The sequence below is a fragment of the Zonotrichia leucophrys genome, chromosome 1A (genome assembly GCF_028769735.1).
Source record: "Zonotrichia leucophrys gambelii isolate GWCS_2022_RI chromosome 1A, RI_Zleu_2.0, whole genome shotgun sequence".
Taxonomy (NCBI): domain Eukaryota; kingdom Metazoa; phylum Chordata; class Aves; order Passeriformes; family Passerellidae; genus Zonotrichia; species Zonotrichia leucophrys.
In genome coordinates this window covers 17,522,262-17,545,658 of record NC_088170.1, presented here as the reverse complement: position 1 = coordinate 17,545,658, position 23,397 = coordinate 17,522,262, and the positions used below count along the sequence as shown (strand labels likewise).

The window sequence follows — 23,397 nt, the reverse complement described above, 5'->3', positions numbered from 1 at the left end:
TTGTCAGGTTTTGGACCTGCATCTTCCTCCCCCGCCACCTACACCAGGGCATGTGAGAGCTCCCTGGAGGCATTTGGCAGTCCTCAGCATCCTCTCACAATCCCACTGGGGGACTGCACTATTAATAATGTCTTGTATGATATCACCCATCCCAGCTACATCTCCAGGTCTATAATCAGATATAGGAGTAGGCAGCCTTTTCTCAGTCACAACAAGGTCATTTTCCATTCCAGTTCCATCTCTCACTGATACTTCTGTGACATATTTACGTGTTTACACCTCTGTCTATGCCCCACTGCCATGGTAGCATTTTGCATTAAGCAGCAGACTGATTATTCTGTGTATTGAGGAAGTCAGAATGAGGGGTTTGAAGGCTGGGATCCCAATTTCCCTGGTGTGTTGGAAGAGTTTTGTTAAGTCTAAATGTCTGTTTGTTACTTTTTGTATCTGCAAAGAAAGAAGGTCTGTGGAATGATTGTGGTATTTCATTACTGCAGGTATATATCCTGACATCCTTTGGGTTCTCCGTCAAAGAGCTGGCTGATTTTCCCCTACTGAGAGAGTAAAGGCGGGAAGAATTGGGATTGTTCAGCCTGGAAAATAAAGTGTTTTGAGGTGACCTCATTGTGGCCTTCCAGTAATGGAAGGGAACTTACAGGAAAGATGGAGAGAGACTCTTGTCAAGGGCCTGGCGTGACAGGACAAGGGGCAATGGCTACACACTGACAGCAGGTTTAGACTGGATACCAGGAAGAAATTGTTCCCTGTGAGGGTGCTGAGGCCCTGGCACAGGTTGCCCAGAGAAGCTGCCCCATCCCTGGCAGTGTTGCAGGCCAGGCTGGATGGGACTTGTAGCAACCTGGGATAGTGGAAGGTGTCCCTTCACTTGGCAGGGAGTGGGACAAAGCGACCTTTAAGGTCTCTTCCAGCCTAGGCCATTCTGTGATTCTCACATCACTGATATTGGAGCAATCCCTAAATGTTTCTCTTGGTTATTACTGACAATGTAGGAGTACTGCCATTGCTCCCCAGCAGAAACTGGAATACACAGAAATCAGCTGATATTTGCGAGGTCAGACAGGTTGGGGTTTTTGTGTTGCACGGGCTGGATCTGGGAAGACCACCTCTAATGTTGTTATCTATCAAAGAAAAGCATGAATTACAGGGAAATAAAAACAATACCATCATAGAGATAAAGCTGTAGTGGGGTAAATAATTTCTATAATAGTGGAAGTATTTCTTCTTATTATTCACTGTGTAACTCTGAAAACTGCCCAAAATACAAAGAAATCTAAAAGTATGTTCATAGCTGAATAAACAGCTTGACTTGACTGGACCTGTGCTCATTCTACAAAAAGAAGAAGATTTTCCCAGATCTTTGCACTTTCATTCTTTTTCCCTCAGAAGTAATTTGCAAACAAAAGAATAGAAAACTCCAGAAGTAAAATATTATGGATAATTTAGGCTGATAAACTGTGTGTTAGTTAATCTTTTCATTACTGTTTGTTAATAGCAGCAGGGCTAAGCAGCAAGCAAATTAAATTTGCGGCTGAATTTGGAGTTGATGCAAACAGCAGTGAGCAAAGAGGAATACAATCTCTGCTGGGGAGATGGAGAAATAAAACATTGTCAGAAAATTGCAAAATAAAACCTGAAGTAGAAATTAAAAGCTTATGTGCTGGAGAAATATTATTGTTGAGCAGTGATATATAGAGGCAAAACAACAACAACAAAAAAAAACTTAGAAAGGAGCAATACCTGATCAGACCCAGGAATGATCTAAAACTTTGGAAAAGCACAGTATTTAATAAATGAAAATACTGGGGCATTTCATTGCTGAGCTGGAAAAGAACTGCTGCTTCTTGTAGCAAAGCAGTAAAATTGGGAAAGCTGCTTGAAAGATGGAAGGTATTGTCATAGAAAAAGAAAATCAGGAAGGAGAAGCAAAAATGACTGAAAGGGTTGTAGAACTGACCTTTGAGGAAACTGCTTTGAAGGTGCAAGTATTTGCCTTGAGCTTGCAGAAAGGGTGTGACAGGAAAGCCAAGGCAAAGATCTGGAACGTGTAAGCTTTGGGGAAAGGGAACATTTGCTTTAGGGTGGGGCAAAGGAGTGCAATCAGGAAAACTGCGATTAAGCTGAGGAAAGGGAAGTTAGGCCCATCATCAAAAGTAGTTTTCAAGCCATGCAAGATGTTTGTAACAAACCCAAAGCCACACCAAAGAGGCCTGGGTTTCGTGTTTCCTTACAGCACTGAAACTCCATTTAAGTCTTTTCTTGAAACAGTTTGAAGATCCATTAACTTTTCAAGTCAACCTGGACCTACTTTGGCTCAACCAGGGCTGATTAATTGTTTTGTATTAAAATCAGGCAGTACTTGCATTTTCTCTTATTTTTATCAGAGAGATGCTTTGAGGGCTTAAGTTGTCCATAATTAAAGCTGAGAGCAGCCTTCCAGATGAAACTTTCACCTCCCGCAATTCTGGGGGCTTTAAGCCTGGCCTTGTAACAGATTGTTCTGATTGTTGTATTTAAAAATGCCAGAGGTGGATTTTGTCTAACTTGGTAGCAGGAGGAGAAAGGGAAGCACCTCTCAGATTATCTTGATTTTGTCCCTCTCCTGTTAGGCTAAGAAAGAGCAGCCTCCTGGAGACCCTGTGATGCTGGATGGTGTGACATGCTTTTCCATTTACATTGCCTCGGGACAACTCACTTTTTTGGGGGAAAAAAAAAACAAACCAAAAAACCTTGGCACTAAAAAACCACTATTTGTTAGTTTTTCTGCTATTTGGAAACTTGAAGGGAAAGCTGTTTTCAGATTTGCCTTTCAATATATCATTATTTTGCAAGATTTTAAATTGAAAGCAAAAGAGTTTCTGGAATTTATTTTTTGTTTCAGAAGCTGAAAACAACTTCTGTCATTTTTGACATCATCTGATTTCCTTTTTCTTTTGTGAAGTAAGGAAAATAGTGAAATCCAACAAACAAACAGAATAAAGCAAGGGATGTAAATTCAAAAGTGTAGAGTCTCATTGTGAAAAATCTTGTATTCCTAAGCCTGATTTATGAGTACAGACAGGATGCACACCCACAAGGAAAAAGAAATGCAGGGAATATAGGGAATGCTATAGAAATGAAGTGAGCTTTTATTCGGGTAGAATTAAAACAGACCCTGAAGTTAACCTGAGATATTTCTGTCATTAACATTTTTTAAAAGGGCATTTATTTGTTTTTCTGAGAGCTCTGCTGTGACCCTTGAACCCAGATATTTGCACTGAGGGTACAGAATCACTGAATCACAAAATCATTGAGGTTGGAAAAGGCCTTTAAGAGCATCGAGTTCAACTTGTGACTGCCAACCACTTTTTCACCCATCCCAGAGCACCGAGTGCCATATCTAGTCATTCCCACCTCCAGGAAGAGGGACTCTAAACCTCTTGGGCAGCTCCTTCCAGTGTTAAGATAGTTTAGAAGAGACAACATTGCTGCTCTGGAGTTTGTGCCAAGCACTGAGCCTTGCCGGGGAAGAGCTGCTGCATTTCACACAGAACCGCACCTGTGTTTGCTTTTCCAGAGGCCGTGACTCCGCGTTTCCCTGAATCCACACGCAAATACATCCATGGCCACTCCATGAGTCAAAGACTGCTCTCTGAATTGCCTCTCCCTATTCCTCAAAGGTTCACAACCCCCCAGATACAAAAAATCTCATTAAGCTTGCGGGTGCAAGGTGTCTGATGCAGCATTCTTAAGAAAAGGATCCCAGACCTGATCCAATTATTTTAAAACCACCATAGGAATTCAGTGAAATCAGCATTAATTGGACAAAGCTTTTGTACAATAAGAGAGGGAGGGGAAGACAATGTAATTACATACAGCTGATGTTTGAACTTTATTTTAACATCCAGCATGCAACTGCATTGTTTCCATCAGAACTGTGATGTGAAATTAGCATTACTGTGTATAATTAACATATTTTCCATGCCCTTTGCACAGGTTCAGTAGCTCGCTCACAACCAGCTTAAAATGAAGTTTTTTAATTCATTCTCAGAGAAAAAGGAGTCTTCTATTTCTGGTGAAACAGAAGTGTTAGGTGACAGGTAAGGTTAGAAGTTTGCTTCTTTGCAAAAGATGTCAGACTTTAAAAAGAGATTTGTATAGAAAGACCTCGTTTGTTCTGACCAGTTAAATAAGATTGTTAATAGGAGACATTGCCTCTACCAACAACTTCTCTTGGTAAAATCATGAGGACTCTTTTAGAGCTGCTCCCAGGTGCAGAGTGAAGCCCTTGAGCCTCTCTTATGGAGAAGAGCTCACAAATGCAATGTATGCCCATGACAGGCTTGTGTTTTTTCCCATTGCATCTGAGTCTTTCAAAAAGCCATTGTCCCTTCAGAGGAAAAAAGTCATCCTGCTAATTGCATTAGTTTATAGCATATAACAGTTTACACATAGGCCTGTCCTGAGGGTAAGGACTGTTCTGGCAAATCCAGCTCCTCTGCATTTTTGTCCTGGTAGAATTCTGCCTGAAAAGGAACTTTGCTTGGGAGTCCCCCAGTTCATCAATGTGCATGTGGATAAAATTTCCTGTGTGCAATTCTCCTTGAGATGTGGACTGGAGTTTAAACTCTCAGTTCCCACTTTACCATGAGTTTGACTATATTTGGGGATTAATGCTCAAGGGTGGCAAGAGTATTCTGGTCCTAGTCTAGCAGAATATCTGATTTTTAAGTTTGTGAGTCACCCTGCTACAGTGCAGACTGCTCACATGTTCAGCTCATGTTTGAATGCTCTGCTAATTTCCATCCAAAATATCCAACAATTTGCAAATCAGGATCTCTAGAAGCCTTTTCAAAGTCAAAGCATGATTTCTGTGTTCTCCCACTGTACTAATGCAAGCTCTGCACCTCTGCCAGGTTCAAAACTCATCTGAAAATGGCCTTGTTTTTTTAGAAGCCATGGAGGTTTTTCTTATCTTTCAATCCAGATACCATTTTGCTGTTGATACACAATGCATTCCCTGCTCCCCCTTGCCAAAAATCCTTGAAAGTGGAATTTTAGAGCTGGGAGTACTTTAACAAGTGTTGTCTCTCACCCAATATATGATCTCCAGATATTTGACAGAAAAGCAAAGTCTTAAACTGGGCATGTGAAGGAGGCAAATGAGATGTACCACAGCTGGTCATACATCTCCTTACACAGTATTTTAGAAAAATCCCTTCTTACTGAAGAAATCCTGGTTGTGAAAAAATTATAGAAGGGTAGATTTGAAGTAATTCTCAGGGTATGAGAACCAGGAATGGAAAGAGTAATTTTTTAGCAGACTTCTCGTCACCTCTTTTCAAATGCACACTTTATATATTTCACAAAAGGATCCTACTCCCATCTAACCATCCCAAAATTCACAGAATCACAGTCATGGAATGGTTTGGGTTGGAAGGGACCTCAGGGATCATCTAATTCCAACTTCCCTGTTAACAGAAGGTAAGAGAGGGCTGGGGTTGTTTTACAGTTTGGAAAGTGAAACCCAGGTAGGTTGTATGACTTTTCTTAAGTTATGCAAGCCAAAGCTCACATGGGAAGAAAATGGGAGAGTGGGCCTTTAGACCTTCCTCTCATGAGGTCTGGGCTGGCCTAGGTTAGTTCTACAGACTGGATTAGCCTCTTCCTTCAGCTTCTTCCCCACACTCTGCTGGCCTTAACCAAAGCTGGCCAAAATCAGAAGTAATTCCATGCCATTATTTCTTCTACTGAAGTGGTAGAAAAGGGAAACAATCCTTACTTGAGTGAGGTCAGAAGTAACTGGGAAGCAAGCAGAAGGAAGAAAAAAGATGTGGAGAGCATTGCCAAAGGTGTCTGTGGCTGGCTCATGCACAACATCTCAGGTGTCTTGAGGAATTAAGAATAACTTGGAATGAGCTTTAAAAAAAGTTCATGCCAATGTAAATCGGCTGTAACAGTTCAGTAGTTTTCCCCAGGAACTGACAAAACAATCAAGGGAAGGATTTTTAATTCTGCACATAGGAAAAGCCTGATCCTAGACTTCAATTTGCACAGTAGAAATCCCTGATTAAAAAGGAGCCAAACACTGTTGTGCTTCAGGAAGTAGGAGAATTAGGGATGCTTACTTTGGACGATGGTGTAACTTTACAGCCTAAACGAGGGGAGATGCACAGCTGCATCTCCCCAGGAGCGGGGAACTGAGTATATTGTGAGTCAGTCACAGTTCCTCCCTATCTTCCCTCCACCACAACTTGCATTCCCTTTGCTCTGCTACAAAAGTCAATTACTTCATCCTCCTTTTCTTTCTTTTTTTTTTTTCTTTTTTTTTCTTTTTTTTTTTCTTTTCCCATGGAGCAGTTTACTCTCCCATGCTCCCAGCCAGCTCTTTTGGCGAGCGAGGAAGCAGAGTGGGGTGAAGCTTGGGCTCTCTGCACTTCTGTCATCTCAGTATCCCCTCTCCACCCACTTCCTCTCAGCAGGGAGTATTGGGTGAGCAGTCCCTGCTCCTCTGGCTGCAGGAAGAGTTGTTCTGAGCAAGCTGAGCTTGAACAGCCATGGGAGCAAGGCTAGGGAAGAGGGGGGGGACAATCCTCCCTCCCTTTTATATTCCTGACGAGGTACCAGCTCTGGCAACATGTGGTGAGTAGCAAAAGCATCCTGTGTAAATTCTGAGGTAAAGGCCTGTGTTCAAATGAGATAGGATATTACTAAAGCTGGAAAACTGGGGAGCATAATCCGTAAGTCCTCTGAAGGACCTTCCTAACCTGCTCGCAGTCTGTTACTAGAAAATATGGAAAGGAGCCCACTGCAAAAACAAAACAAAGCAATCACATCCTTAGGAACTTCGGGGAGGCAAACATATGGGGGAACTTTTTACAAAAGGTGAGAGGTCAGTCAATGTCTTGGGATAACTGCATGTAAAGGAGATAAAAAGTTCTCAGGCCTTTTTGACAATGAGAACACAAAGAGCTTTGCTGAGCTGCATGCAGGAGTAATGGGCTTTTTTGATGGAAAGCAGCTTTTTCTATGGCTGGAGGTGAAGGAAAGCCTACACATATTCAGGAGATATCTCCTGTGCCCTCCTAGGAAAAGCCAAGCCACACACAAGACTCTTTTCTGTCCTGTGCTCCCATCATCTCACCCTAAACCAACATCTCTGGGTTGAGAGCACCTCAAGCCTCAGAAATTTCTTCCTTGACAGTGTCACGAAGGCCTCTTTCTTGTCTGCATTTATATGAAGGCACAGTTTGGGATGTCAAACCTCCAGTAAGGCTTTGATTGAGATGAGTGGAAAGCAGAAGAGAACCTGGCAGGTCAAGCCTGGGGGTTTCAGACTGTCTGGACCATGGAACTCAAGGGCATGGGCAGAAGTTGGGTTTAAAGGCAAAATACTTTGCTAGAGTTATCCAGTAAAGATAAGACATGTATTTTCAGACTGCTAGAAATTAGGGAAAATTGAAAAGGATATTTATTCCCATTTTAAATTATTGAATGGTATTATGCTTGGAGACAGTTGTGTGTATGCAACTCTTAAAAACTAAAGCTTGAGGCCAAATTCTGCTTTTGGTCACACAGAAAGCAGGCGACTGCACACTGAGTTGCATAAAACTGAGGTCATAATCTGGCATAAAGTCTGAGCTGGCTTGGTTTTCTCTTCAGCTAATGTCAATAATGGTAAGCTGTTATGAGGAAACCCAATAGGGAATGGGTCAGGTGTTAATGCTCACAATCAGCATGATTCCAAATAAACTGGAGGAATTTAAGAAACAATGCTGTGTCTTCTGCTTAAAAGTTGCTTGCATAGACTTAAAATACTCTTTAGATTTAAAATATCTCTGCAGACTTGTGTGGTGCTTCTGCAGATTTACCTGGATGAAGAAAGTGTGACTGTTTTTGGAAGATCTTTCAGTGGCAGGTCTCGAAGAATGTTGAAAAATGGAATATACGAATATCTAAACATCAAGATGGTAAAACAAAATTATCTTCTTGTCCTCTTTTCTGTGCTCTATCACCAAGTTGAAGCTAAGATCAGCAGTTCACCAAATTATTTCCTTTTCCTTTAATTTGGGAATAATACTGAGCTTAGACTGAAGCTGGTTGTGCTGGTCTACAGCTATGTGGAAGAAAAAAACCAGCATTACTGCAAGAAAGGAGACTAGTTCATCTACATTCTAACAGAAGAAATGTCTTTAATACAGGTATCACTCCACAAAAATGTATTGCAGCTTCATTGCCTTCCTCCTAACCTTCAATTTTTGTCAGTGAAAATGAGAGTTTTATACATGGTGTAAAGACAATGAATGACCCCTCCATTTTCTTTCATTTGTTTCTAACTGAAGAGAAATTTTCAGGCTACAGTAAGGTCTCAGGTTCAAGATTTGAAATTGAAGTTCTGTATTAGTGTTCAGTATTTTCCTTCAGGAGATGGAATCTGAAATACCTGGCGGGGAGACTGAGGAACAACTTGCTCGAGGACTGTTTTGTACTGAAAAGTCTTCACTTCTTAAACTCCTTGCGAAAGCAGAAAATTATACAAAAAAAGAGAAGGTTTTTAAGTCATTACTATTGAACCTAAAGAACATAGCCCTTAAAATGTCAGTAGCTCCTTGTCCTTCGTGTTCTGGGAAGGCAAAATTGCAGCCCAATGAAAATGGAACAAACCAAACCCCACAAACACCATCGTTAGGAAGGTGTAAAGAAGAATAAATAATGCTTATGCTTTGGAGCACAGGCAGTGCTTGACTCCCCTAAACAAATACTCAAATAAATAGGAATTGTATTATTTTTGAAGCTTCCATGGTTGTAAATTTCCTTATGGAGTTCCCTGTCATTTTCTTTCCTGAAAACATTAATGCTCTCTTCTTGAGCTGTAACGTGTTCCATATGTCACATTGCCTTTGTACGAAACAGTTCAGACTCAGCTCTCCTTTCATCCCCCTGACCTAATTTTAAAGTCTTATGACTGTGGAGGACTAATCTGGATCAGTTTGATCAGACTCTCCAATTTTATAAATGCCATTTAACACACCACAACTTTTTTCTCCCTTTTCCATAACAATAAGCTCAACCAAGTTGTTCTTTGTTAAGTGTTGCTCTTATAAACTCCCTTAAATTCAACCTCTAATTAAACAGTGCTCTGTGTCTCAGTTCATTATTGTACTGCTTGCTTTCATTCAAGTGAATTTTTAAAGTAATGCAACACAGAAGCTTAATTATCATCTTGTTTTTCTGGTATTCTCTGGAGTAAATGCCAAGAAGGATTTGTTTTTGCTAATTTTTTTTTTCTTTTTGCTTTGCATACAGCATAATTTTTTTCCTGCTCAAACACTTCTTTTGATCTTATTTCTTTGAATAAATTGCATTTAGCATCTTCACAAGCATTTTTTTTCTTCATGCCTTCCCATAATTCTTCTGTGTATGAAATGTATGTGGTTAAATACGGTCCAGATTGTTCAGTTTACTAATTCAAAAGTTCTCACTCTTGGAGTTCCTGTGCCTCACCTCTTTCTCTAACACTGGTTTAGACTGGGAAAAACTCCACTGCAGCTGATAAAATGAAACGTGTGCAAACTAAGCACGAGTGACAAAAGAAGGGCTCTTTCTGATTCTGTTCTATCAATGTTCACATTCTTCAAATATTCCAAACCATAACCCTGACACAATGTCTTTTCAGTAGATTAATGTGCTTGCTATCAGTTCAGTTTCTGTTTGTTCTCCTGGTGGGGAAAAAAAAATCAAATCATTTTAAGAAGGATCACATAAACAAGTTGCACCAGCTCAACCATGAAATTTTAACTGAGCCTGTATCAGAGGCACTGATGTAAAGCAGAATCAGTCAGGGACTGCAATATTAGGAAAAAATTCTCCACAAAAAGTGTTGTAAAGCATTGGAACAAATTACCCAGGGAAGCAGCAGAGTGACCCTCCCTGGAAATGTCCAAAATACATGTGGCACTTGAAGACACAGTTCAGTGTGGCATGGATCTTCACTCTCTCAATGTCTCTGCTTGTGGAAGGCAGCTCCATCTGTCTGTACCTGATTGTGCCTCTGGTTGTTTCCAGGTGGACTCAACCTATCAAACATGACGTAGGCCCAGGCCAGATCTATACTAGTGTTTTTCATGTTGTTTTTTAAACCAAAATCTCTGTCAGACAGAGGTTTGCCTGTACGCCATGGACACAGATGTGCTGCTTCAAAGTCCTTGTGTTCTACAGTTTATGCTTGAGAAAATGGCTCTGGTGGTGGTGAAATCCCTTTTTTTTTTTTTTTTTTTTTTTTTTTTGTCATGTCCTGTCATCCCATTAGAGCTTTTTAGGTGGAGACAACTGCCTGAATTGTGGCTCTAGACAAGCCCTTTTGGTCTCCTCAGTTTCAGGAAACTTGTGATTTGGTATTTTTGGAGTATTTACTGTCATGGTATTCCCACTAGGCTGAATGGTGCCCCAGCGATTCCTGTTTTGCAGGTGAAAATCTTTCTGCAAAAGAGAGGAGCTGACCTGCCTGAGGTGCACAGGAGGCCTGTGGCATGACAGGGCTGGACTGGAAGAAGTCAATGCAAGCAGAGGCCAGAGAAGCTTCTAGGTTTGGACCTGCTGGTTCCTGCAGCAGCACACTTCATTGAGTAGTACCAAAACTGAATTCTTTTGTGTGTTGTGATTTGCAGTTAGGTTCTTTGGTTTCCTAAAAAATCAAATTGCAGCCAAAACTTCTGCAGCAGTTTGGATGTTCTTAAATTGTTATGCTGTGTGGATTGCCTTATACTGATAGCTCCAGGATTCTCTCCTGTGGAAACCCAGGGCACCGGGAATATTTCTCTGTCTGCTCTGAGGTGCCATGACTCCCAGGGGAGCACTAACTTTGACCCTCATTCATGGAGAAAGTTTCCTAGACTTCAAGATAGACTAGAATCCACAAAAGTGTGAAATAGATTATAGAAAAGACTGTAGTGTAGGTGTATCACTTGGTGAGAAATTTAGGTTTTGGGATTTTTAATATGTTGTGGATGGAAGCAAGATGGAGGGCACAGGGTGTCATCCTGGGTTTCTTCTTCATGCTTCTTCTTCTTCATGGGTTTGGGTGGCATTTTGTAATTGGAAGAAAAGTCCACATTTCAGGCTCTTTGGGATCAGTTATTGGGTGAAAAGGGAAAATAATCTGGGTGTCAGTTCTTAATTAGATAATTTAGTTTTAAAAGACCTTGTAACAAGAGATTGTTAGCCATTTTGTGCCTTCTAATGAAAAGCTGCCGAACTCACAGTAATGAGACTGTTCTACTAATAAGAAATAATAAACACCTGAGTGCAAACATGAACTACTGTCTCAAGTGCCTTCAATCCAGACTCAGAAAAACCGATGACTGGTACCCCCACACTCTCCCTTGTCTGGATTTCCCACAGGGGGATTAGCTCTTCCATCCTTTCTCTCTGGCTATCTGGTGAAAGTGAAACACCTTGAGATCCTCTCTCAGCAGAGGCCAAGTTAAAAGTTAATTAGGAGCGACTAAGAGAAAGACACATGGCTGTATCACCATATCAGACTCACATATTACAAAAATTGCTGGGAATTGGGTGAGATGGGCTATGGAGACATGCAGAAACACTCCTAGATTTTGCCCCATATCTTTGTTGGAGCCTTCTGCTCTGTGCAGACCACAACAGTTTCATTCCCTCATTCCCTCTGCCACAGCCCCAGTTTCCCCTGGTGTCTCCTCCACCAAGAGCAGCTATACTAAAATGTTCATTCCTCTCTGTCATCTCTGCACAACAGAAGAAAGAGGAGTTTCAAAACATAGTTCCCCCTGCTTCACATGTTGTTTAGCAGGTACTTTCTTAGTCCAGAGAAGTCCCTGAACACTTTAGCTCAGGTGGGCAAAGCAGGACAGGCTTTGAATGCAGGAAATTGAACCAAATTATCAGAGAGCAATTGAGGTTTACATCTCTACTATAGATTTTTTTCTCTTAGAGCCCTGCAAAGTTGAGATGGTGTTGTTTGAAGTGTACAGAAGAAATTGGTGGTACTTGTACTAGAATTTTTTGAAAAGGCTTTAAATCACTGGAGCTTGTCTCAGGTGCCAAGAATCTAACTGGGATTTGAATCACTGTTTAAAATTGGCACTCAGAAGCCGAGGAAGTCTCTCAGAAGCCAAGGGAGTCTCAAAGAGATAAAAGTCATGAATCTGGCAAGAAAAAACATGAGTCAATGTCAAAAAGTTTACAAGTTGACCATCTGAAAATATTTTGGCTTCAGTTCTACAGATCAAAACAGCTTATTTGACTTGAACTTTAAAACAAATAAACAATCAAAAATATGTTTAGAAGGACAAATTGTTTAATTGTTTACAGTGAACAGGCCTTCCTTCCAATGGTTTGAATTTAATTGATTCTATTTTTCTGATCCAAACCTTTTCAGGAATTTGAGAAGGCTGGGATGTACAGTGTGTTTACTACAAAATGAGAATTTCATATGATTTCTCTAGGAAGTCCATGACTTGAAGGATAATATAATTACAGTAGAATTGTATGATCTAACAATATCCAGAGGATCTGAGGAACAAGGATTTAAAGGCCTTGAAAGTTCATTTTCTGTGATGATCCAGGCATCTGAATTTTGCTTAGAAGGCCAGATCTTCTGTAGTTTAGCAGCACTGAGTCATCCCACTGGTTTGTATCACTGTGAGGATCTGGCCCTAACCTGAAAATACTCCAAAGCTCTGTGAAATGATCTCATTAAGTGAAAAAACAATGAACCTTGATTGTCAGCATGTGTCATTCAGGAGCTGAGTTTTGGTTTGATGCCAGTACACATTTTCACCAGTTCTAAGATTGGCAACCTTATTTCTTCATGAGAAATTAAAAAAAAAATCTCTCTTCTCCTCCCTCCTACCCATCTTTGCTCTTCTCCCAGCTGTCATCACTATTTACAGTTTAAGTAAGTGAAAATATATATTTACAAGTACAGCTTACTGCTGTGTTTGCTGGTATAGACTGCCCGAGGGCATATCTGGGAATCAAGTTCCCATCTCCATCCAGAAATTCATTCCCTCCTCTCCTCAGCCCTGCCCCTCCCTGGCCCTGTTTTCTTAAGCTGGGTGTTCACTCTCGTCTCTTGGATTCTGATCTCTTTGGGAGGGAGACTGATGCCTTCCTTCGTTCTGGGACACGAGTGCTGTTGGATATTGAGCACTAAGTGATGCTCCCATCTTTCCCCAGCAGGGAAGGCCAACCCTCCTGCCCTTATCCAGCACCTCCTGCTCGGAGAACCTGCAGGCTGGATGAACTGATGCCACACAGCAAAAGTTTCATGTGCCTGCCCTGCAGCTGGCTGGCTTCACCTCCTGGGGCTTTGTGTGAAAGCAGACTTGGGAGAGGGTTTTGTTTTCAGCCTCGTGCTGTGGCCCTTTTCCTGGCTGGACACACGCCCATTGGACGATCCCACAGCATCCTGCTTGCCTGCCAGCCCCAGATACCAGAAGCATGTCCCCATTTCCTCTCCCCTTACATGGTGAATTCTGCAGGGTCTTGTTTGCTACAACACAGAAAAATTGTGTCTCACACAGTTTGGGGGCAGTGAGGCCAGATCCTGAGTGAGGCTTCCAGATGTTATTGCAATAGTAATTAAAAATATACCATAACTAAGTGAATGAGGTACAATACATTTAAAATTGTGCTTTTCAAATGCATTTATAAAAATGTTGCCAACACCCATGGTCTTGTCATAACTAGGCTTCATCATCGTGTAGATTGTGTTTGTGGCATTCCAGGTGCTCAGGACTTCGAGTTCTGCTGAGACCAAGGAAAAGCTGATGATTCTTGGAAATTTTGCAGGATACCTCCTCAGAGGTCAGCTAGTCAGAAAGGAGTGTCCTGTGGTTAAGTCACTAACCTGTGTTCAGCTCCTCAATCCCCTAGGAATTGCCTTAATAAATTTGGAAAGACATTAATGACTTGTTTGTGTTGCTAAAATTAACTTTTTTTTTTTTTTTTTGGTCCTGCAGCATTACTGGTGAACATGTAGCTGCTACATGTTGCGCCAGTAAAGACAAAACATGTTCATTTCAGTCTGAGGTATGTTTGCTGAAGTTGATTCACTAGCACAGATGAAACATTTGTTTATTTTGTAACTAAAATGCATTGAGTGGTTCTGAGGTAAAAGAAGAATGCAGCTTTTTAAAGCAACTTTTCTACCTGTGAAATGGGAATGAAAGTAATTAATCCCAATGATACTACTGAGATACTGTAATTACTTTGGAAACTGAGAGGTTATATTTGTGGTGGGAGCTGCTGCGGGAGATGAAGATAGCTCTGTATCCAAGATTCCCTGGACATATTCAAGTATGGGCAAAAATACATTCAGATATTTGTCACAACTGCACATTTCACTCATCTGTGTTACAACTAAAAACAAAAACTAGAGAAAACTAGGTTTTTGCTGTCCATCATTTCCCTAGCTGCAGAATATCTGTAATAAAAGTTTGCATGAACATAGCTGCAAGTGGTGCTATGAGACACAGACCTGGGAGGCTCATGATTGATGCAGACAGTTATCAGTAGTCTGTGGGTAACTTGAACAGTGCTTGAGAAAGGTGTGCACCCACTCAGCCTTCACCTCCAGGAGGATAATAACAGTGGGTTTTGCTGATGTTTTAGTAGATCATAGTATCACAGAACCACAGAGCTTCCTAGGTTGGAAGGCACCTTTAGATCGTCTCATTCCAAACTCCTGCCATGGGCAGGGACACCTTCCACCATCCCAGGTTTCTCAGAGCCCTATCTAACCTGGTTTTCGCATATTTTGCCTTGTCTTTGTAAACCCTAATGGTTTTGTAAACCATAATTATTTTGCTAATAACATTTATCCAAACACTAATTTTTTATTCTAGCTCCTTATTTGTTTTTACATAAGGCCACACAGAAGCAATTTCAGACCCTCTTAACTCCCTGGAAGTGTTTACATGGGCATGAGTAACCTTAGAAACTTTGTGTGCTGACTCCCTCTGTTATCAGTGTGAAAACATTTGGGGTGATCATAGTAATTAAGTTTTTTTGTGGATCTCCCCCTCCTACATGTAAAACCCCACAGCGATGGCTCAGATGAGATTTTAGTTCAAGAAAGAACATAAATGTGTTCAGTTCCTTTCAGTGAATCATCCCCTCCAGAAAAAAAAGGGGAAAAACCAGTATGATGGGAGGGATTTCTGAACTCTGATAGAAGCGCTCACCTCCTCATGGCAGCATGCTTTGCTGCCTTTGCAGCTTTCAGAATGAATAACCAAAGAGCTCTACAACACTCTGGGAAGTGACAATGACTTTAAAGCCCTGATTCTTTGATGGCTTTAGAAAATTATTCAACATTTTTAAACAGTATAGGTATTTGAGGAATAATAATGGGATGAGTGCATCTACCAGCTGGAAAAGTCCTGCTCCTATGTTGTTTGCCAAAGATGCAGCTTCCCTGGAATGTGGGATTGATAAAGAAGAGAATCCAGTTTTTTATTCCCTACAGAGATCAATTGGAACACTAAGGAGTTTAGCACATGCAGTCTATGTAGAATTACCTTTTGCTGATAATTTTGTTCTGCAAAAAAATATGTCCCTTGGTTAGGGATGGAATCACTGCAATGTTTCAGCAAGTCCTCTCCTCCCTTTTTCACAATAACTCACACAGGAAGGCATGAAAATTGTATCTTGTTCCCAAAGTATGTCAGTGAAAAAGAGACTTATCACCCTAAAAATGGACATAGAGAAGTAAATCATAAGTATGAAAAGTGTTAAGTAGTCATAGTTTTACTGATCCCAAAAGCAGAATCTCCTTGTTCTCCCGTCACACAGGTTGCATGACATAATCAGAGCTTCTGATTCTGTGTTTTTCTCAATCTTTTATGACTTTTCTATTCATCACTGGTTTGTAATCTGACAACCAGAAACATGAACCATCAAATGAATATTACTCAAACAAAAATAATTCCAATTAATGAGCCTCCATGCACTTTCTCAATATGATTTTAGCTATTTTCATGCTTCTAAGCAAACAACTCTCTATCCTGCATGCAGCACATTTCGGGACCAGTCCAGCTCCACAAGAAGTTAGTGGGAGTCTGTCTGTCTGTCTCTTTTTGGAGAGATGGAATTGGACTGATAAAGCTGTGAGAAACATTAGGGAACCCTTTGGGAATGCTTACTCAGAGTTACTTAATGAGTCAGGATGAAAATACACAATCCCTCTGGCATTCCCTAATCCTTCATGTTTTCAGTAATACCAAATGTTAAGATACTGGAGACTGGAATTTATCCCCCAAAACCACCAAACCCACAGTGAGACCAAGCAGGGGGGCTCTCATCTCTTCACATCATTCATCTCAATGCTGTGTCAAGGACACCTAAATTCTGGGAAGTGAGGAATGAGATTACTTGTGCCTCTTCCACCTTTTGCTCCCCCATACGCCCAGATGTGGCATCCAAGTGGCACAGATCACCAGTTTGTGAACCTGAACTGTCCAGTGGGAATGGTCTTCTGCCTCCTCAGGCTAAATTCTAACTTCTGGTACTTTCAAATATGCAACCTCAAATCATTCCTGCTTTGAAAGCCTGAGAATGTGTATGAATCCAAAATCTTGACAGTCTGTAGATATATGAACACACTTTCAACATCTTTTCCTTTCCTCTTTAAATCACCTCTTTTTTTTTTCTCCATGGTTAATGTACAGGGATTGTAATTTTTTATATTTTTTTTAAACCAGAATTCTCCCATGAAAATGGCAACTTTATGACTGTCTGTCACTCCTATTGGAGCTTGACTGTCTGCTGCAGTGTCTGACTGGTGGCTGACCCACTTGGCACTTATCGTGCAGCAGGGACTTCTGAAATAATATATCAGGGTCCCATTTGCTTGACAGCCCCTGGTTATGACTGAACCGTCACAGTGTGGCATGGCAAGAAAAATGCTACTTTATATTTGAACCATCTGGAAGCCAGGACTTCAACAGACATGAATTAAAGTTTTCTTTGAAAGGAAATATGTGAGTTGCTCCACACAGTTTATCTTTCAAATACAGCCCTGAGTAGGAAATCATAACCACTATGCTTTGCAAAGCTTGAAGAAAATAAGAAGAGCTAAGAAAAAATGAAGTTAATTGAGGATGAGTAATAAAGGAACCCAATAAAAAAATGGATGTAATTCTGCCTTTATTGTTAAATATGAGTATTATACATAGGTAATTATAATTACCTATGTATAATACTTATATTTAAAAATAAAGGACATTCATCTGAGTGCAAGTAGTCATAAAAATTAGTGACAATTTCATTAAAATCAGACTAAGCTTGTCTTCATATTAAGCCCATTACACTGCATAAGTGTAATTAAATTAATTTCAGTGACTTTATGCCTCCTAATATTTTCTTTGGTTTGGGGCTGTTTAATAAGCCAGCATCATTGCAACTGTTTCTTGTTTTTATAAACACAAAGCCAAATCCCTAGAGCAGAAACTCTTCCTTAGAAACAATTTTCCAGTATTAATTTTACCTGAAAATTCAGTTTTCCAGGATTTACTCTGTGTGCAGGGGTGAGAGGGCTCCTTTTTGTTGTTGTTGTTATACAGTGCAAGGAAGAAGAGAAATGGAGCTTCAAACTTACGCTACACTCAGAAAGAAGAGATGTGGAACAGATTTAGTTGCCTGGATCCTATGTTTTCAAAGGGCACCTAATATTTCTAAAGATTTGCATTATCAACAATGATTATCAATCTTTTGTTTTATTTCCTGCTAGAAGTGATTGGAGGAGGCTGGGTGAAATATGCCAAGGATACTGTTCCCACATCCCAGCTCTGGGATTAAATTGATATTTCACCTTCTGAAGTGATGCCACCTTGCAGTTGAAAGCTGAACTGTCTGGGAAGACCACAGGGCATGCTGTGGTCTGTAGAAGTCTCTCTCTATGCTGGCAAATCTTCTGGTTTCTCATCCAGTTTTGGGTGGGGTTTTTTCTTGTTGTTGTTGTTTTTTCACATTGCCTTCATTTGACTCCAGTTGGCACACCAATAAATTAGAGGCATCCCTCACAAACCCTAATAGCCATAAGGACTGTATTTAATGAAGTGACTCCCACCTCAGCAGAACGAGACTTCTTTGACTACATAACCATGATAATCAACAATTAAGTTGGCATTTGCCAGCCATAACCACAGATGTCTTCTTTGAAGTGTGGGAGAAACAGCACTAATGTCAAATACCACACTGTGGGAACACTTGGCATGCATGACCAGCACAAGGAAATGAAGCACTTGGCCATGCTCCTGGAAGATACTGTGATAAAAGTGACATAAATATATAATTAGAAGAATCCATCCATATATCAACAAGCTCTGCATTAATCAGCAAAGATACATCTGCTAAATACTGCATAATCCATGCATCAACAACCTCTGCACCTGCTTTGATGTACAGGTGTTGGGGAAATCACAAGCACTTTTCATTGTTCTTCAGCTCCTCTACTGTGGAGGTATCTGAGACAAACACATCCCTGACTCTGATTTTAAGAAGGCTGCTGAGGGGCCCTGCTTTGACTTTGATCTCTACATGTATAATAAGCAGAGCCACCCCAGCAATGCCTTTGAGCAAATAACCACCTTTAAATCACAGTCCAGTAGTAGTGCTCATATTTGGCTTGTGCACGTCTTGCTCAGTTCCAGTACAGTAAGTTCAATAGGCTTGGAACTGAACTGCAGCACAGCCATTAATCAAAAATCCTATAAAATTGAGTTCCAGGAATTTATAAATGCATACTACAAATATGAGCTGTGGGATTTTTTCTGTAAACAATCCATCTCAGCGATGCTTCTTGTCTCCCCAAGCACTAGCCAGCATAGCTTGTTCTTGATTCCTATCTGCCTCAACATTTTACCTTGCTTTGAGCCTGCCTGGCAGTTCACATGCCTTGGAAAGGGGAGAGAGCAAGGAAATTGTCAGCATCCCAAAAGCCTACCTATTTTTTTTTTTTTTTTTGACATGACCTATTTTGATATGAACCCCTAGGTCTGTCATCAACTGTTTGCCTAATTTCTGGAATAAGATGGACAGGACCTGATTCCTCTGACCCACATGCTAGCAGCCTGTCCATGAAACATCAAAAGTTCAGTATAACCCCAAAATCCACTAAAATACCTTGGAGTCTCTGCACTAACTTTATCTGGATTGATCTATAGAGTTCTAGTGTCTTTGCTTTCAGACTGGTCAGAAAAGTACTCAGAAATAGTACTTTTTGCTTTCTCTGAAGGCAGGTTCTCTCTGTTTGTGCTTTCCTTTTGTATGAAAACTCTGATATGGAAAGTTTTTCCATTGGTTCCACCTCCTTCTGAGACCACTTAACCTTCTGAAATGCTGCTGGGTGATTATTTTGGAGAGGGCTGAACATGGAGATCACTTTCTTTGCTTGCAAGAGTGACCTGCAAAGGGCTTTCCTAGTGAATTAATTTGCTTTCATGTACTCTGCAATGCTCTGTGCCTTCTCCAGACTGTAATGGCATAAGTACATGTTGGTCTCTGACTCAAAAAGTCTTATCAAGTGGAGAGAGGAGTTTTCTTGTAGGTCTTTGGCTTTTTGATTTCTTTTTTTAGTTTGCTTTTAGTTTGGCATGTAAGCACACCTCAGGAATTCATAAAGCACTGAAGATAATCATTGTACCCCAAGTAAATGGAGGTGATGTTTAATTTTTCATTTTTAAGTGCTGATGCAGAGCACAATATTGCACATGCAGCTCACAAGTCTCCCACCACTAGCATATGGACTCCATTTTAAGCCTATAAATCACATGCTAAGTGTAGTGCTTGTTTGTTAAATATTTCCTTCTTGTTTGTTCTTATCAACATCCAGTAATGAGATATATATGTCATGCAAGACAGTAAATATGCTGACATTTCAAGGCAAGGTTCAGCACCATATTTCTGCTGATTAATGCATACATGTTTGAAACTAGCATAAAAGCTGGACAGTGATAACCTTTAGCAGAGCCCAGAGGAAAGAACACAGCAGATAAATGTGCTCCTATGAAAAGCAGCAAAACTCATGTAACACCCTGCCTCCATTTCAGGGACTCCAGACAATTGTGTTCCCTAGTCCTGTTCACTCCCAGGTGTATTCCACTCAGTATGAGAGGCAGGAAAATGCATTCTCATCTTTATTCTTCTGCCAGCTGTAAGCTAAACCCATACTTGAAGGCTATAGCAACAAATGCATCGAGTACAAGAATCTCCTGCCACTTTGCTCATCAGTCATTTGAACTCTATCCTTCTATTTCTCATGGTTGTACCAGATGGAGAAGGAACCTTTCCTACATGATGCAGTTGTGAGAAGCAGCAGATGAGGCTTTGCATGGTGCTGATGGTTCCAGCACTACCAAAAATGGAGAAAATGGAGAGGGACCACAAGTGCTTGAACCTAAGGATGAAGCTGAATGGTGCAACTGAAAGTGAGAGATCCTAAGATTCAGGAAACCCTCAATGACCTGTTCAGCAAACATGTCTTAATTTTCCAGTAAAATCCTGTTACTAATATAGCCTTGCTACAGAATGAGACCTGCACTTGTACCTCGCTTTCTAAGTGATGGTTTTGTGAGGAGAAAATTAAAATATGAGCCAAAACCCCATGAGCTCAAGCGGCCAGAACAGATTTTCGTCCCTCTTAACTTGACAGTGCAGCAAGCTAAGGGCTGCTTGGCTGAAGAACCAGGCAGGCAGAGGGTGTCCTTCTAACAGCAACAGGTTGCTTAGAAAACATACAGTTTTCATTACTAGAAGCTGCTGAGGACAGGATAAACAGACATTTATTTACAGGGAAGAGTTTCTGAAGAGGAAAATGGTGATCTCTTAATTTATGATTCTGTGTGATTTTCTTGACTGAATCTTTTACTCTATGAGATTCCCAGGGCTGCTGCAGGAGGAGAGGGAAGTGTGCTTCATGTACAAAAATGTACTTGCAAATTTATGGTCAATAGATGACAAAACTTGCAGAGAAACACTATGATATGTTATTTCAAGTTTTGCGTTAATGCCTATTTCTGAATCCATTGTCGTTGCAATCTCACTGGACAGCAAAAGGTAACAGATATTTAAAAATCCCCAAAACCTACCACCAAAACAACTTGCTGAAGTTTTTTCCTAAACTTTTTTCCTTCTTTTGCTTATTTATGGATCATTGTGTAAGAAAAACCCAGAATATGACACTGATTCTGTACCCGTGCTATGTACGGGCAGAAATCTAGGTTTGCCTGCCTGTCAGGGAATGCATTTAGCCCTGAGCCTGTCTATCTTACTAAAATAGTTATTGAGATCTGGTAAACAAAATATGCAATGATGGTTTCTGAGCTTCCCTGAATAATTCTATGCAACCGTGTATAATTACAATTATCATAAATATCCTCTGTTTACACAACACCTCAGTGGCACTGCCTCTATGCATACGGTGCCATGAAATGCAAACATTGCCTCTGCCTAAAGCTTTAACAAACACACTGTGAAAGCTGTGTGTGGAGGGAGATATCAGTCAGGAATATCCAAGCCTGGATTTATGAGGGAAGAGCACGGAATCTTCTATGTCTGCATGAGATATGTTGGTGTAAGAACAGCAACAGCAAAAAATCTGGTAAGAATCTCACCAATACTTCATAATTCATAGGAAACTGGAGTTTCCTTGGAAAAGTGAAACTGGGGTGAGAACTGAGCACATTTTAAAAACACTAACAGGTAAAAACACTAACTATAAGCTCCCCCTCTTTGCAGAGTATCAGCTAAGCACTCTCATAGAAGTCTAGCACATAGCAGGTGTTGAAAATGGAAATGCAATTTCCCAGCTAGGCAGACATCCAATATTTATGAGCCAAGTCTGTGGAAATAGCAAACTGCCAATAGGGACAGAATAATTTAGCGGAAAATCAAGCAAGTTTTCCACTTTAGGAGAATTTGTCATTCACCTTGTGTCCAATCCTACTCCTACCAGTATCTGAACGTATTGTCTGCTGCTGAAGCAATCCTACAAGACACTAAAACAAAGAGATGAACATTCTCCTGGATAGAGCTGATCACAGCTATGTAGGTATTTGGCAGAGCCAAGTGATGTATGGCTGAGAAAAAGAAAAGAACCCCACACACACCTGACAGGGAATAAACCTACTGACTTGCAGAAGCACCTCTCACATTTCCTAGGCAAGGTTTTAAACCTAGATTAAATGTTGCATTTACATTTTGAAAATGCCATAGTTTTGTCAGACATGCTCAGAAACTTCTACCATGTTTGGGTGGAAATCTTAATAAGCAACAGAAGCTCTCTGAGATCTCTGGAGCAGGGAAATGTGACCCTTGCACATTTGGACTGAGGTCAGAACCAGAACTGCAAAAATAGAATGGCTCTGGAGGAGCAGGTCTTGGGCACACCTCCTGCTCAGTCAAAATTCGAAATACTTGGATTTTCCCTGTAGTTAAGAGAAGAAGAATTGATAATTGCCAGACAGAGGGATCTGCGCCTGTCAACACTCCTAACTCAAAAGTCAACTTCCAAATTTGCTTGAGAATTTCCTGTCTCCTTCTGATAAGGTTCCTGTCTCCTTTTGGCAGACTCTCCACACTAAACAGCCAAGCTATGCATAACAAGTCATGTTTCATGGATATTTGCACAAATTTAGAAACTGCTGGCATCACCACACATGGCCCATATATCAGTGGATCAATGCAGAGCATTAAGGTGTGGGGAACTGAATGAATATGTCAAAAATATTAAAATATTCAGTGCATTCCACTTTTTCCTTCTGTCTGAAGCTCACTCTGTTACAAGACTGGGAAACAGGCTGGATTAAGGCTGAGCTCTTGGAAAAATAGGTCCTCAGAGGAAGAAGAGCTCGAAGCTGGGTCTCTGTAAGGGTGAAATTCAGCTTTGAGAACTAGTTTTAAGTGAATTATGACAGCCCTGCCACCACCCCAGTGTGTTTGTTATTCAGGCAGACATGCCAAATAACCCCCACAAAGCGACTGCTTTTTTTGAGCTGGAACTTACTCCTGGACAGTTTGTTGTAAGCACTTGGTCAGAGTCACAGCAAGACACTTTGGAGCTGGTTTTCACAACCCTTCATCCTCCTTTCCCTCTTCTTTGAACTCCTAATAGCTGCTGCCAGCAAAGATTCCTGCATCCTCAAAGATCTGCAGGGTCCCCTCTTAGAAAAGGGGACCAGTTTTGCCACACACCTCTTTTGGTGCTTGGTCCTGATCACCTTATTCCTTGCTTGGCTGGATATCCCAAAATGTCAGGCTGTACTGCTAAAAGGGTGGAATGGGTTTGTCCCATCCTCTCCAAGTCCCTCCACTTCCAAGATGTCCCCATACTTATTTTTACAAATTTACAATAACCACCCTCAG

At 40.8% G+C, this 23,397-nt stretch overlaps 1 protein-coding gene and 1 long non-coding RNA gene across 3 annotated transcripts in view; one reads left to right on the top strand and one right to left on the bottom strand.

Moving 5' to 3' along the window:
* Nucleotides 1-23,397, top strand: part of LOC135442222 (uncharacterized) — an 82,672-nt gene that overhangs the window by 20,176 nt on the left and 39,099 nt on the right. Inside the window, exon 5 of one of the 2 annotated variants that reach the window (XR_010438640.1) lies at nucleotides 10,465-13,771. The exons of the other annotated variant lie outside the window; for it this stretch is intronic. This is a non-coding gene — a long non-coding RNA (uncharacterized LOC135442222). Of the gene's footprint in view, nucleotides 1-10,464; nucleotides 13,772-23,397 lie in introns of those variants that run through there. 2 annotated transcript variants of the gene reach the window in all.
* Nucleotides 1-23,397, bottom strand: part of NTF3 (neurotrophin 3) — a 48,724-nt gene that overhangs the window by 6,864 nt on the left and 18,463 nt on the right. The gene's annotated exons all lie outside the window — the stretch shown is intronic.